The sequence below is a fragment of the Polypterus senegalus genome, chromosome 7 (genome assembly GCF_016835505.1).
Source record: "Polypterus senegalus isolate Bchr_013 chromosome 7, ASM1683550v1, whole genome shotgun sequence".
Lineage (NCBI taxonomy): Eukaryota > Metazoa > Chordata > Cladistia > Polypteriformes > Polypteridae > Polypterus > Polypterus senegalus.
The window spans coordinates 94515302-94521109 of NC_053160.1; the positions used below are offsets into that span (position 1 = coordinate 94515302).

At 42.9% G+C, this 5808-nt stretch overlaps 1 pseudogene; it reads right to left on the bottom strand.

Annotated features, from left to right (window-relative positions):
* Window positions 1-886: 886 nt before the first annotated feature.
* LOC120532037 lies at window positions 887-4763 on the bottom strand (annotated as a pseudogene).
* Window positions 4764-5808: the final 1045 nt, after the last annotated feature.

The following is a 5808-nucleotide window of genomic DNA, read 5'->3' on the forward strand; positions in this document are numbered from 1 at the left end:
CAAATGGAACTTTAACTTATGCTTTGGAACACACATGGCAAAGAGTACAAACTTAACAAGGACAGCATCACATATGGGGAGCCATGACTTACTTAGACTTAGACTTAGTTCCTCCCACGCCTGGTGGCGCATTGGGCGCCAAGAGATCGCCAATGAATTCGGTCAGCTACAGCGGCTTCGGCTTCGTCCCGTAATATGTCTATAGTGCGCAGGTCTTCATTGGAAGAACATTGCCATGTTTTTTTTGGACGGCCACGCTTCGTGTACCACGGGCTGGCATCCAGCTCATAGCGATCTTTGGAAGGCAATGTATCAGTTGCCGGAGGATGTGGCCAGCAAATTGAAAGCGCTGTTCCGCTACAGTGCTCGCTAGAGGTTAGGTAGATATTCGTTGATGGATTTCGTCATTACTGACGTGGTCCTGGTAGGGGACCTTCACTATTCGCCGTAGGCAGCATTGCTGAAAGATGTTCAGGCATCTCGTAATCACTGCAGATGACTTCCAAGTTTTGCCTGTATATATCACCGGTGGGATGAAAATCGTATTTAGCAGTCGTATCTTCATTGGCAGTGTAATGGTGTTGGATCACCATATTGGTCCCAGTTGTCGCATTACTGATGATGCTTTCCCGTCGATGTCTGTCCCCCACGTTAGGTGCCATGGTGCTGCCGAGCTAGGTGAAGCGGTCGACTTCCTTAAGCTGTTGTTGGCCGATGGAGACCGGGATGTTTGCACGGGCGTGGCCGATGCACATGACCTTGCTCTTGACCTCACTAATTCAGAGCCCAATTTTTGCCGCCTCACGTAATTGAAGTTCAGTGAGATTGTGGAGGGATTGTTGGGTAGGGCCAAGTACAGCGATATCATCTGCAAATTCCAGATCTGCTATTCGTCTCCCATCACGGCTCTGAAGGCCATGGTCGGCGTGTGCAAGAGCGTGGCGCATGACGAAGTCAAGTACTCACGGAGTAGATGGTCAACAGCTTGGTGTAGGCGTCGGAGCAGGATGGAGCACAGCACTTTGCCTGGGACGGCGAGGAGGGTAATTCCACGCCAGTTGTTGCAGTATTCGAGATTCCCTTTCTTTGAAATTTTTACGATGACCCCTTTACTCCAGTCTTCTGGGAAGGACGCTGTTTCCCAGCACCTGTTAAGGAGAGATGTAAAACGGTCTATAAGTGTTTGTCCTGCGTGTTTTAACATTTTGGGAGCGATTTCGTCCATGCCAGGTGCGCAACCAGTCTTAAGGGCTGCAATCGCCAACTTGGTTTCGGCTGGCGTGATCGGTCCAACTTCAACTGGAAGGTCGTTTGCCGGTTTTAAGAGATCGTCTGTGAATGTTAATGTGGATTCTGGAGCTCAGCAAAGTGCTCGACCCATCATTTTTCTTGTGCTTTGGTGGTTAGCAACAGGTAACACGTCCTTTGCTTTGATTGGTTCACCTCTCCTGCTGGGCGTGCCACTCAGCTCTCGGACGATCCTGTATAGTGTTTTAGTGTCGTCCCTGTCCGTGGCTTCTTGCGCCTCATGTCCTTTCTTTTCGATCCAATCGCGCTAATCTTGGCGGCAGCTTCGTTTGACTATTCCATCTGCAGTTTGGTAGCGCTCCTCTGAGACCTCATGCATAACGGCGTGCGTAGAATTTGCACTATAACATGACGTAAGCACAAAAACCGAAATGTACTTATGCACAGAAAAATCAAGATGCAGTAATCTGTGCGTACTCCAACTTCCACATTCTTCCGCTCCATAAATCCCGGTCAGCGTGAAAAGTAACGCTCGTGCATGCGTCTTCTGTCCCACCCCCAACTCCTCCCAGAATTATGCCTCTATGAATATGCAAATCAATATAAATCGCCCTTAAGCTCAGCCTTCTGTGAAAAGACAATGGAAAAAGCAAGAGGGAAAATGAAAGAATTTCAGCGAATACCAAGTGGAGGCAAAGAAAAATGTACTATTTGTTGGTTTACACAGTGGTATAAGCAACAAAAGGAAGCTGATCGCCTGACATAGTTGCACAGTGCCCAAAATAAAAAATTTGTCACATATCAAAGTCGCTGTGAAAAGGCGAGCTGTAGCCCACCGTCTGAGTGTCATATGAAACCTTATTAGGGTACAGAGAAAAAAAAAGGCACACAGTAGGAAAAAAGGACGAAATTTCAACTTCAATCTTGAAATTTCCACTTTAATTACGTAGTTTATTTTGTCATTAAAGTAGAACATCATCTAAAATAATATAAAACTTCATCTTAAAATCATTTAATTAACCAGTTTCTCAAATCACATCGTAATTAAAGTAGCACGTTAAATGCTTTATTTTTTATTTGATCTTTTGCTCTATGTGTGTGAATCACTACGTGCTTCCACTTTCTCTTTCTCCAACAGGACACAGAATCCATTACATTCGTTATATTACAGCTCTCTGAATAATTAAAATACTGAGATGTATACAGTACATGATAACTTTTTCATGATGATAGGATTTAAAGCATGTTATTAAACAGGGGAATACGGTGCGTGATTGTGCGCGACCTTCAATAAAATTACTGTAGCAGTACTGTCTCTTTCAAATGTACTACTCTCCAATTCCTGTCCTTACTTTTCTTTCTCCAAATACCCAATCGCCACACAATCAGCTCTGTAATAGACGTTAAATCATCTGTAAGCTTACAACCATGATTCTTGAAAACTTTTACGGAACATTGAAATATCTTTGTAGTACAACTTTAATTATTCTATCCATCTATCCTTCCAGTGTCATGTCAGCCCCAGAAAGAATAAATCAATCCGTGAACTAGCTAGCGCTGCAGAACCGTGTCCTCAGATGTTTAATTATTAACAATACAGATTATTTAAATGAAGTTAAAGTTTTATCTATATAATATAATCAACATATTTTGCTGCATTTCATCTCAAAATTGATATCGTCATCACATGTAAATATGCGCATTATAAAGTGGTGCAGGTTGTGCAATATTATAACTGTACTGCAAGTTTACAGTGGGGTAATTGTACTTATAAGTACAAACAGTTCTACAAGGAGCACTTGATGGACTGATTGACTATTTCTGAACCGCGAGGTCTGTACAGGAAAGGATTTGAAACGTTTTGATTGGCTGAGGCAGGGTGGGCTTGATGCTGTATACCGATATTTCTCTTTCCGATCAGCTGCTGCTGTGATTCCCCACTCAGATACAGTGATATAAATACTCTGAGTGATGCAGTGAGAGTAATATGGAAAAAGATGATCCACTGTGGAAACTTCTAACAGGAGCAGCTGAAAGAAGAAGAAGGTGAAGTGAAAGTAACAACGCTAAAGCAGTTATGGTATTTGGAATACTATGGCTATTCCCTGGACCATTATATTGTTATAAATTAATTACAATCAGATGCATTACACTAATAAACAATATGCGGTTAGTTTCAATGTATTTATAAAGCCACGGCAGAAATGTGGCTCTAAGAAATAAAGATAAACCACACAGTAACAGTAGCACTGCTTTGAAGCTGGGTGCCGCCAGTTTGCAAAACCGAGCAGAGAACTTGCGTACGACATGGTATGATGTACCGTGGGAAAGTGCGTGGCTTTACGCCAAGTGTAGTTTTTATACATCGCGATTTGAACGTGGAAAAGTTCTTACAAAACATTTCTGTGCGTACGCACCATTTATGCATGGGGGCTCCCGATTGGCATCTTGTTTCCAGCGGCGCCATGCATCAATTAGGTCCCAGGTGTTATCTTTTATCCAGCATTCTCGAGATGTGCCCCGTCTTTGACCGATTGTAGTTTTGGCACTTTTGATGACAGTCTGGTGGAGTCGTGTCCAGTCATCTTTAATCGATTCTTCATCATCTGTTTCTGAGGGTATTTCAAAGCGATTTCGGAACTCAAGTTTGAACTGTTGGGTTACGGGTGTCTCTTTGAGCTTTGTAACATTGAAGGGTCTTGGTCGTTGAGGTTTAGGCGTCGATTGCATAAATTTTAGCTGGCATTTGGCGACTAGTAGATTATTGTCAGAGCCGACGTCTGCTCCTCTCTGGCTTTTCACATCTAACAAGGACGAGCGCCATCTTTTGCTGACGCAGATGTAAGCGATTTGGTTTTTGTATAGTCCTTCTGGAGACCGCCACATAATCTTATGGATCCTTTTGTGCTGGAAAAAAGTATTTCTGGTGCATACTGTAGATTGTTCATGGCACAGAGTGAGCGCAGTCGCTCGCCGTTGTCGTTTGATCGAGCCCCTGATCCATGCGGACCCATTGTTGCCTCGAAGACCGAACGGTCGCTGTTTAAGTGAGCATTGAAATCGACGACGACATGGATCAAATCATGGCGTGGTGCGATCGTCAGCTTGTCTTGGAGCTGGTCGTAGAACGCTTCCTTTGCTGCTTCGTCAGATTCCTCTGTTGGGGCGTATATCTGGATGACTGTGACTTTCACCTGTCGGGATCGGAAGGGGGCAGTGATAATTCGGCCAGAGACCGGTTTCCACTCCGTTAGCGCTGCTGTCGCCTGTGGTGATAGTACGAGTCCAACGGCAAGCGCGTGCTCGGTGCTATGACCAGAGTAGAGAAGCGTTTTTCCACCGTTAATTATGCGTCCTGACCCTGGCCTTCGTACCTCGGCGAGGCCTAAAATGTTCAGGTGGTAGTCATCGAACACTCTGAGCACCTGGGCGAGGTAGCCCATTCGACAGAGCGATCGTACATTCCATGTTCCGATTCGTGTTAGTGTCTTAGCATTGAATAGAGAGCCGCGCATCTTGTGTTGGACAGCCACAAATGGGCCAGCACCGTCACAGGGAATCGGCCTCTGTTGCTGGTTAATTGAATTTGTTGTGATTCTCTTGGCGTTTTAGTAGCAGGTTTTATTTTTATAGGGTCGGGGTGCTGGCCCAATGCCCAACCCTCCTCCTTTTCCATCTGGGCTTGGGACCAGCAATGGCGGAGTTGGAGCCACGACTACAAAATATTTATTCACAATGTAAGAAAAACTGCACGGATAACACAGTAGAGTCAAAAAATGTACATTGACTCTTCACTGCAGAACCAGATGTAATTTAAAGATAGCTGTGAAAGTTAACCAATGAATTTGTTCATCCCTATCACAGAAATTCAATGGAATTTCTCAGATTATTAGTGAACAAGTAAATTTAACTAATCCATGTAATTCACCATATTCTTCAAGTTATAAATTTAAGCTTTTGTTTCACATGTGCCCAATTAACCTCCACTATAAGCCTCTAGAGGAGATTCAGTACAGAAATGTACAAAATATAAAGTAAGTCCTGAAAACATGTGTCATTACTGAATGATGACATTTCGTTATTAAAAAAAAATGTTAGCTCCATGAACACCAAAAATGTATACTTTAAGGCTGACTCAAAGAATTCTTTCAATACTTTATTCTCCAATGTGGAGTCATGGAAAGCAAGATATCATCCCAACAACTTTGTGCACAAGGTAGGAACCAACCCTGAATAGGATGCCATTCTGTCATATGGCCCATTTACTCAAGCCAACATTCACCCAGTTTAAAGTTTCCAACCTAACAAGCATGTCTTTGACATTTGATCTAAGACCAAAGGATTGGCACCTAACTCTTTTCAAATGTGAGGCAAAAGTGTCAATATTGAACTACCACACTGCTATTTTCATATTATTCTTATTTCTGTATTATGTTTGAATAATTTGTATATTTTCAACCCAGTTAGAACTTTTTTTAATAAAGTAATCAATTAAAATTATACATCCAATGTAAACTGTAGTTATTACTAATTTCTTTTGGATCTATGCTGTAAAAGGTA